General features: G+C 30.2%; 1 long non-coding RNA gene across 1 annotated transcript; it reads left to right on the top strand.

Moving 5' to 3' along the window:
• Positions 1-1,704: 1,704 nt before the first annotated feature.
• Positions 1,705-5,006, top strand: LOC127710420 (uncharacterized). The gene is made up of 3 exons (XR_007986181.1): positions 1,705-1,817; positions 4,131-4,199; positions 4,935-5,006. It is a non-coding gene; the product is annotated as an uncharacterized LOC127710420 (long non-coding RNA).
• Positions 5,007-11,303: the final 6,297 nt, after the last annotated feature.

Below are 11,303 nucleotides of genomic sequence, written 5' to 3'. Positions count from 1 at the left end.
AACACAAAAACTTATCATTGACTAATGAACCATGATAATGAGGTCAAGGTTGGATTATACATATAGTTGACCTACTGCTTATAATATTAAGAAACGGGCCTACTCATGTAACTTTAACCTTGATCATTAATTTATGAAATGCGGTAGAGGTAAAAAAGCAACGACAAATTGAAAATACTTCCCTCAATAAATCATAATTGGATGTAAAACTATACCTATTATTAAATTTCTTCCCTAAAATGTTCCATACTGTCACCTTTTACACCAATATTAACTCGATCGATCTCCTACATATATATTATACTAGAAAAGACTTGAAGACTACTTGAAATGTTTATGGTGATACACAGCTTGGGTTCGTGTTTCTCAAACTGGGTGCATTATTTTGATAGTTTTGATTAGTTTGTCAGTTCTTCTTCCATATGAGTTTGAATGTCCAATTAGTAGCTTCTGTCTCGGTGTTACACAGGTGCTCCTAGAACAGAGGAAATAACTCAGAGAAGAAGAAGACAACATAGAACACTGATGATTAAAACATTTCTCAATGGTGCTAGTTTGTAGTATTTCCTCTTTTTTTCGAAAGGTGCGAGTCAAGTTCTGTCTCTGTGTGATACGGGTGCTCCAAGAACAGAGGAAATAACTAATAGAAGACAATTTAGAACTCTCTCATGATTTAAAACATTTCTTCAGTGGTGCGAGTTTGTAGTATTTTTTTATTTTTCGAGTGGTGCAAGTTCTGTCTCTGTGTGACACGGGTGCTCCGAGACAGGAGGAGTTAACTAAGAGAAGAAGAAAACAAACTAATGATAAAACACATTTCTTCGAGTTGCTAGAAAAAAAAACCCGCGCTAGAGCGGCTTGAAGATTACTTGAAATGTTTATGGTGATTATTAAATTTCTTCCCTAAAATGTTCCATACTGTCACCTTTCACACAAATATTAACTCGATCGATCTCCTACATATATATTATACTAGAAAAGACTTGAAGACTACTTGAAATATTTATGGTGATACACAGCTTGGGTTCGTGTTTCTCAAACTGTTTTTATGCACTGATGCATTATGTTGATAGTTTTGATTAGTTTGTAAGTTCATCTTCCATAGGAGTTTGAATGTCTCATTAGTCAGTAGTTTAAATTCTGTCTCGGTGTTACACAGGTGCTCCTAGAACGGAAGAAATAGCTCAGAGAAGAAGAAGACAACCTAGAACACTGATGATTAAAACATTTCTCAGTGGTGCTAGTTTGTAGTATTCCTTTCTTTTTTTTCGAAAGGTGCGAGTCAAGTTCTGTCTCTGTGTGATACGGGTGCTCCAAGAACGGAGGGAATAACTAAGAGAAGACAATCTAGAACTCTCTGATGATTTAAAACGTTTTAGTCTAGTCAAAATAAAGTTTAACGTCAAACAAATTGCAACAAAAGAAATTTTTGTGGAATTTGAATAATAAGTTATGTCTAAACAACATATCAAAAATCGACAAAAATCGATCGACTTGTTTTTTCTTAAAATCGATTACAAATTTGCTAATAATTTCCGTGTAAATCACGTAACGTTCGGGCTACCGTAGAGTTAAAGAGTTCACAAAAGGGAAATAACCGCAATGTAGCAGACGAATAGGAATCATTCACGACTTTTCACGCGTGGCGGCGCTGCGGTTCCATAAGTGGTAACTTGAGCGCTTTAATCACGTAAAACGCTTGTATCTGTATTTACAACGTAAACAATGGCATCCGATGATTACATCACTTGGTCTGTTCCAGAACTAACGTTACGTGGAGCTGTCACAAGAGACAGAAATATAGATCTTATAGAAAGGTAAACGATGTATTTAAAAGATATTGAGATTTCTTCTATTATAAGCGGAAACGCCGCTATAGTACATGGCCAAAAAGATTTCGCCACCTACATTTTTGGGCTATATACTTCATATAAAAACACGTTTATTGGAGGCATTCATGGTTGCATTTTTACAAATAATGTGTTGAAAAACGCTGAATTGTATATAAAGAGTATTTGTTTGTTTTGTCATAGCTCTGTCATCAGTTGTTTTTATTTTCTCCTGATGTGAACACTTATACTATTTTTTACAATTTAATTTGGTTGAAATATAAATATATAGCAAGATTGTTTATAATAGACAATAATATTTATGTTTATCTCAGAAGAAAATGAAAATAAACAAATAATTATTCTGCTGTTGGTACCAAGTTGCATAAAATCAAATCAGAAATGTCCCCTAAATAACCTTTTGAAATGCAATTTTATATGAAATATTTAGTGTGAAATACCAAGTGACAAATACTTGAACCCCAAGTTAGAAAAAAAAACAAAAATAACCCACTGAACATATAAATAGTCATGAATGTATAATTAAACTTTCTAGGATACATTTAAATGATTTTGTATATTAATAATTAGAAATAGGGGTTCTATACAGATATTATCTGTTGGCCATGAAATGTGATACAGACCATGCAGACTGGGCAAGGGAAAATTAAATTTAACTTGTTATATACTGGGACTATTATATACTAATAGTAGAATAGTCCCAGTTATATATAAACAATTTATTACTTTTGAAAATGGGACAATTACACAAGGAAAGTATTAAATCCTCCCAATACAACTTTTAAACAAGACATGATTCTACATTTTTAATCTTTAAATCTTTTAATATGTCTCAGCTTCATCAACTTTAAAAAAAAGACACTGTAAAAAAAATATAAAGGCCCTTCTCTGCAAACGTTTTACATATAACATGATGGGGCCATTTTTGGATACTTTAAAAGATATGTACATCTATAATGAAGTTTTATTTGCAATTCAAGCTCAAACAAGGAATTATTTAAATATGGAATAATTTCAAATTCTGCAAAATTGATTAGAAAATAATTATGAAAACTAACCCAACTAAATATTTTTTAAACTTAGAAATGTGGTCCCTATAGTTCTACGTCCTTTTTTGAATCCTATCTGTTCTTGGCAGATAATCTTATAAGATTCTAAATAGTTTTCTAAACTATTATACTCTAAAAAAAAATGTTCCTAAACTAGTAAAAAGGGTTATACCTCTGTTGTTTGAAGGGCTATTAAAACATCTTCCTTTGAATATGGGTTAAATAAATTTTCTCTCCAATAAGAACTTCTTGCTAGAGAGAAAATTTTAGTAATTTTTAAGAAAAAAGTAGTGTTTCATAATTTTATATACATATCATGCCCTACATTCAGCATACAAGAATTTTTCAAAATTTCATTAGTTATACCATTAAATCCACTTGATATCTTGTTTTTCAAATATTTCATGGCAAGCAGAAACCTCCTTTGTAATCCTAACATTTTAATCTATGTAATAGTACTTTAAAAAATCTTTACCTACATGTTTTAAAAAAAATCAAACCATTCCTTAGCATGTTTAATTAAACTTTGGCTGGAACATGCATTAAATATTTGTCACTGGACATTAAGATTCCAACAATCAATCAAATTATATTTGACCTTGAATCATTGATTTCTTTCCTTTTTGTCTTGCCTTTACAGAGTCCAAAAGCAAGACATAGCATATATTAGGTATGCTGTTTTCAGTGTCATCAACAATGTATTAGTTAGTAAAGTAATTTAAAATAGTGAAATATTGCAGACATTTTCTACCGGTAGATATTTGTAACCATGAAAGACAATATATTCATTATACAGTTTTCATGATTAAACGCACAGGCACTTGTCTCAGAAAAAAATTTCCTATATACCTTAATATAACACGAAAAAAATTTCCTGACACGTGTTATATTAAGGTATATAGGAAATTTTTTTCTGAGACAAGTGCCTGTGATTATTCGCTAGCCCTTCAGGCCAGGCCAGATACATTTTTTGTAAGTATAGATAATTGTTAATGCGTCAATCCTAGTCAGGAGCCTTTAACTTAATAATTATAGTTGGTTAATTTCTGATATATATACATATATATTTGTTTTTTTATTGTCTTATTTTATAATTTAAAATCAAGCCATTAGTTTTCTTGTTTGAATTTTCTTTTATTTTTTAATGTTGTGACCTTTGTAGCTGACTAGTACAATGTGATTTTTTCTTGACTATTTTATTTAATATTTGACTTCTTTTTATCTTTTGTAGAATCAATTAGAAGAGCCAAAATTTATAAGCTTAGATTCAAAACATACTGGAGGAGCAGATTGTGTGAAGGTATTTATCCTTTTATAGCCTCAATCTATATCACAAAAATGTATTTGTGTTAAAATATACAATTACCATTAAGAGAGTTGATTTTTGCAAGACCAAGTAAAGGTTACAGGTCCTTAAGTTATCTCAGTTGGGAAATGGTACTGTACAGTTTTATTTTAGTACTGGTGAACTCTACCGTTACAGACTCGAATGATAATAATACACCTGAAACTCCACAGATGTACGTAGATATAAGAAGATGTGGTATGAGTGCCAATGAGACAACTCTCCATCCAAGTCAAAATTTATAAAAGTAAACCATTATAGGTCACAGTACGGTCTTCAATACGGAGCCTTGGCTCACACCGAACAGTAAGCTATAAAGGGCCCCCAAAAAATTACTAGTGTAAAACCATTCAAACGGGAAAACCAACGGTCTAATCTTTATAAAAAACGAGAAACGAGAAACACTTATGAACCACATCAACAAACGACAACTACTGAACATCAGATTCCTGACTTAGGACAGGTGCAAACAAATGCAGCGGGTTTAAACGTTTTAATGGTACCTCTAATAGCTATACATATTCCTTCCGAATCCAGCCACACTGATTAGATGTCGCTTTTCAATATAAATTTTAAGAAACCAGACTGGATTAAAATAAAATTTTCTTGTGTAATTTGATGAAATTTAAATTATCTCCACTAGTTTACTCACTAAACAACAGGACTAATTTGTTAACATTTTCTTTACAGAAGCCAGCAGAAGTCAAGAGAAATAAAAAGAATGGAACAAAAGAAAAATTAAAAAAGAACAGTGAAATGACAAAATTAAATAAAATTTTTGCATTTCTTATTGTTGTTATCTTGTGTATTGTTGACCAAGACAGCAAAGAAAACCACCGAAAAGCTGTTCAGACAGATAATGACAGATGCTACACATGATCAAACAAAAGATTAAAAAAAAACACTTCTAAGAATAAATTTAGTATCAACGATTTGCCGGTATTGGTAAGTATTTCAATGAAATAAAAGACAATAAGTTGTATAATACGTATGTTTATAATGTTCAATTCATATATAAACGTTCACGAATACCATTTTTTTGTCAGTAAATGTTATTTGTCTATATATACGATTCACACATTGGCTCTGTCGACGCCTTCTAATGAATTAATTTTGATTATAAGCCTAAAAACTCTGATAAGTCCTATGGTTATAAAAAAACCAATTACCCCTTTATAAAATATATCTAAAACAAAGAAAAATTACGTTTTTATGATAGCTGCAAGCCAAGGCTATTTCGGGAGAAAAAAGTATGGAACGCCGTTAGCGTCATTTTTTATTTTTAATTATCGAAATGAAAATGGAAATTTTAATGTTTTACGGGCAATTTAGACTATTTCAATTCAATTTTTTTCCATCAATATTTTATTATGATGTACAACAATTAACATTTGCACACTTTCATGCAATAAATTAGTGGAAATCGTCGTTTTCTTACCGTTTTATTCCATTTATATTTTTGTTTATTATTGTATTTGATATAACGGAACCGACGATTTACATTATATATTATTTAAATATTGCTTTTTATCTGATGTGTTTTAATAAATACTTGTCATGAAGCAATATTATATTTTTGTTTTATTTATTTTAAATTCATGGCTATAATATAATATCATATATATTCAATTATGAATTAAAAGGATGATTTTATAATATTTTTTATTTTTTTACAGATGGCATCAGGTCCGGGTACACAGTTATCGTCCTTTGATTTTCGTTGTCTACGTATATAGTCCCTAGTGTAAACAGTGTGTTACTTGTCGATTTTTTTTATACCCCTTCCAAATTGATTTCTCCATGTTTTATGACTCAAATAGTACGTAGGGGGGTGAAATGACACTGTAAAAAAATTTGGGTCATGAATTTTAAAGTAAAGTAGTGATTTGGTCCAGCTGAAAAATGTTAAAAATTAGCACTTCGGAAGCTGTCAAAAGATTTGAAGACCCCCTTAACATGAAATTGTCCATATTTTGAGTTAGAGCCGATGAAGTTTTCTATAATTTTGATATAATTTGTCCCAAAAGTAGTACAACACACTGTAAAAATATTATTGAGAAAGCGCAGGTGGGATTTTTTTAATTTTCATTTATTGTCTAAAAGAAATGCACTACGAAATAACTGTGTACTCGGACCTAAGAGGTGAAATCAGGAAATATAGAATCTGTACTTTGGCAACTTCCCTGAATGATTTGATGGTGTCAATTCATCAAATAGCATAAAACTAAAGGATTTAAACTTTTATTTGATAGAATTTCTGCAAAAATAACCAATTTTGGCATTTTATGGTCAAAATAAGCATTTCATAGCTTTTTCAATTTTGATGCATAAGTGGCATTCTGACTTTCTATCTGACAGGTTTTTATGTGTCAATATTTGTGTTTCTATGCTTCAATCCAGTTGTATTACTCATTTGTGAACTCTGAATCTACAGAAAAGAAGATTATCTCGGACAATATGTGCAAAATGTGTTGTATCTATGGTCCTCGTCTAACGCCCTGTTCTGATCAAGTTAAATGTGAGGAGCTTGGAACATAAAAGTTGAAGTCTATTATAAAGACCTCACTAAATTTGTATAAAAAGCACTTAACAATGTCTTTTGTACCTGTTTTATGCCACATAATATCTTTCTTTTCTTCTGTAGGATAGCAAGGGGTTCAAATATAAGCCTGTTGAGACTACAATTGCATGCATGTTTTTCACTAAAAAGTGAAAAATCTTTGTATCAGACCATACTGTCTGCAAAAAAAGTTGAATGCAAGAGTCTTTTTGTGCTCAGATTTATTGTATCATGTCACCTGAGTATAGAAATGATAGAAAAGACACAAAATTTTATTTCCTATAGCTTCAATATGCATTTGTAAATGTAAATATGTGATACGGCCTAAATTAACCCTAAATTATTTTCAGTCTTACTTGGCCTAAGACCCTTTTAAACTAATGTGATATGTTATTTGTAAGTTTTCTTTCCATTTAAAGTACATTAAATACATATGTAAGGATTATTTATAACCAAAAAGCTTTACAAATTTAAAATTGCTGGAAAATATTACATCTTCATGTAAGGCTCCCCTTCATTGGAAAACCTCCATTTTTAGCCACAGGCTCATATAAATTTGACTTTTTAATGATTATGATAAGTCTGATAAATCAAATGAGTACTCTTTTGCTTTTAATACATAATATATTATATATTAAGTCATTTCAAAAGTATTTTTTTGCAATATTTTAATTTTTTAAGCCCCAAATGTTGATAGTTGAAAATTTTCAATTTTAACGTCTAAATTTAACACGCAAAGTTGAATATAGAATTAGTCATATTGTCTATAATATATATCCTATTGCCATGAAACTTTGTAAGCAGTCTTATAATTTAATAAGCTTTGGTCATACCAAGTTTCATTAAGATTGGTCAACTTTTTCTACCCTAAGAGGTGAAATCAGGAAATATAGAATCTGTACTTTGGCAACTTCCCTGAATGATTTGATGGTGTCAATTTATCAAATAGCATAAAACTAAAGGATTTAAACTTTTATTTGATAGAATTTCTGCAAAAATAACCAATTTTGGCATTTTATGGTCAAAATAAGCATTTCATAGCTTTTTCAATTTTGATGCATAAGTGCCATTCTGACTTTCTATCAGACAGGTTTTTATGTGTCAATATTTGTGTTTCTATGCTTCAATCCAGTTGTATTACTCATTTGTGAACTCTGAATCTACAGAAAAGAAGATTATCTCGGACAATATGTGCAAAATGTGTTGTATCTATGGTCCTCGTCTAACGCCCTGTTCGGATCAAGTTAAATGTGAGGAGCTTGGAACATAAAAGTTGAAGTCTATTATAAAGACCTCACTAAATTTGTATAAAAAGCACTTAACAATGTCTTTTGTACCTGTTTTATGCCACATAATATCTTTCTTTTCTTCTGTAGGATAGCAAGTGGTTCAAATATAAGCCTGTTGAGACTAAAATTGCATGCATGTTTTTCACTAAAAAGTGAAAAATCTTTGTATCAGACCATACTGTCTGCAAAAAAAGTTGAATGCAAGAGTCTTTTTGTGCTCAGATTTATTGTATCATGTCACCTGAGTATAGAAATGATAGAAAGACACAAAATTTTATTTCCTATAGCTTCAATATGCATTTGTAAATGTAAATATGTGATACGGCCTAAATTGACCCTAAATTATTTTCAGTCTTACTTGGCCTAAGACCCTTTTAAACTAATGTGATATGTTATTTGTAAGTTTTCTTTCCATTTAAAGTACATTAAATACATATGTAAGGATTATTTATAACCAAAAAGCTTTACAAATTTAAAATTGCTGGAAAATATTACATCTTCATGTAAGGCTCCCCTTCATTGGAAAACCTCCATTTTTAGCCACAGGCTCATATAAATTTGACTTTTTAATGATTATGATAAGTCTGATAAATCAAATGAGTACTCTATTGCTTTTAATACATAATATATTATATATTAAGTCATTTCAAAAGTATTTTTTTGCAATATTTTAATTTTTTAAGCCCCAAATGTTGATAGTTGAAAATTTTCAATTTTAACGTCTAAATTTAACACGCAAAGTTGAATATAGAATTAGTCATATTGTCTATAATATATATCCTATTGCCATGAAACTTTGTAAGCAGTCTTATAATTTAATAAGCTTTGGTCATACCAAGTTTCATTAAGATTGGTCAACTTTTTCTACCCTAAGAGGTGAAATCAGGAAATATAGAATCTGTACTTTGGCAACTTCCCTGAATGATTTGATGGTGTCAATTTATCAAATAGCATAAAACTAAAGGATTTAAACTTTTATTTGATAGAATTTCTGCAAAAATAACCAATTTTGGCATTTTATGGTCAAAATAAGCATTTCATAGCTTTTTCAATTTTGATGCATAAGTGGCATTCTGACTTTCTATCTGACAGGTTTTTATGTGTCAATATTTGTGTTTCTATGCTTCAATCCAGTTGTATTACTCATTTGTGAGCTCTGAATCTACAGAAAAGAAGATTATCTCGGACAATATGTGCAAAATGTGTTGTATCTATGGTCCTCGTCTAACGCCCTGTTCGGATCAAGTTAAATGTGAGGAGCTTGGAACATAAAAGTTGAAGTCTATTATAAAGACCTCACTAAATTTGTATAAAAAGCACTTAACAATGTCTTTTGTACCTGTTTTATGCCACATAATATCTTTCTTTTCTTCTGTAGGATAGCAAGTGGTTCAAATATAAGCCTGTTGAGACTAAAATTGCATGCATGTTTTTCACTAAAAAGTGAAAAATCTTTGTATCAGACCATACTGTCTGCAAAAAAAGTTGAATGCAAGAGTCTTTTTGTGCTCAGATTTATTGTATCATGTCACCTGAGTATAGAAATGATAGAAAAGACACAAAATTTTATTTCCTATAGCTTCAATATGCATTTGTAAATGTAAATATGTGATACGGCCTAAATTGACCCTAAATTATTTTCAGTCTTACTTGGCCTATGACCCTTTTAAACTAATGTGATATGTTATTTGTAAGTTTTCTTTCCATTTAAAGTACATTAAATACATATGTAAGGATTATTTATAACCAAAAAGCTTTACAAATTTAAAATTGCTGGAAAATATTACATCTTCATGTAAGGCTCCCCTTCATTGGAAAACCTCCATTTTTAGCCACAAGCTCATATAAATTTGACTTTTTAATGATTATGATAAGTCTGATAAATCAAATGAGTACTCTATTGCTTTTAATACATAATATATTATATATTAAGTCATTTCAAAAGTATTTTTTTGCAATATTTTAATTTTTTAAGCCCCAAATGTTGATAGTTGAAAATTTTCAATTTTAACGTCTAAATTTAACACGCAAAGTTGAATATAGAATTAGTCATATTGTCTATAATATATATCCTATTGCCATGAAACTTTGTAAGCAGTCTTATAATTTAATAAGCTTTGGTCATACCAAGTTTCATTAAGATTGGTCAATTTTTTCTACCCTAAGAGGTGAAATCAGGAAATATAGAATCTGTACTTTGGCAACTTCCCTGAATGATTTGATGGTGTCAATTTATCAAATAGCATAAAACTAAAGGATTTAAACTTTTATTTGATAGAATTTCTGCAAAAATAACCAATTTTGGCATTTTATGGTCAAAATAAGCATTTCATAGCTTTTTCAATTTTGATGCATAAGTGGCATTCTGACTTTCTATCTGACAGGTTTTTATGTGTCAATATTTGTGTTTCTATGCTTCAATCCAGTTGTATTACTCATTTGTGAACTCTGAATCTACAGAAAAGAAGATTATCTCGGACAATATGTGCAAAATGTGTTGTATCTATGGTCCTCGTCTAACGCCCTGTTCGGATCAAGTTAAATGTGAGGAGCTTGGAACATAAAAGTTGAAGTCTATTATAAAGACCTCACTAAATTTGTATAAAAAGCACTTAACAATGTCTTTTGTACCTGTTTTATGCCACATAATATCTTTCTTTTCTTCTGTAGGATAGCAAGTGGTTCAAATATAAGCCTGTTGAGACTAAAATTGCATGCATGTTTTTCACTAAAAAGTGAAAAATCTTTGTATCAGACCATACTGTCTGCAAAAAAAGTTGAATGCAAGAGTCTTTTTGTGCTCAGATTTATTGTATCATGTCACCTGAGTATAGAAATGATAGAAAAGACACAAAATTTTATTTCCTATAGCTTCAATATGCATTTGTAAATGTAAATATGTGATACGGCCTAAATTGACCCTAAATTATTTTCAGTCTTACTTGGCCTAAGACCCTTTTAAACTAATGTGATATGTTATTTGTAAGTTTTCTTTCCATTTAAAGTACATTAAATACATATGTAAGGATTATTTATAACCAAAAAGCTTTACAAATTTAAAATTGCTGGAAAATATTACATCTTCATGTAAGGCTCCCCTTCATTGGAAAACCTCCATTTTTAGCCACAGGCTCATATAAATTTGACTTTTTAATGATTATGATAAGTCTGATAAATCAAATGAGTACTCTATTGCTTTTAATACATAAT

The sequence above is a fragment of the Mytilus californianus genome, unplaced genomic scaffold (assembly GCF_021869535.1).
Source record: "Mytilus californianus isolate M0D057914Y unplaced genomic scaffold, xbMytCali1.0.p SCAF_78, whole genome shotgun sequence".
Classification (NCBI taxonomy): Eukaryota; Metazoa; Mollusca; class Bivalvia; order Mytilida; family Mytilidae; genus Mytilus; species Mytilus californianus.
Note: the sequence above shows the minus strand (reverse complement) of the source record. Positions and strands in the feature narration are given on the sequence as shown.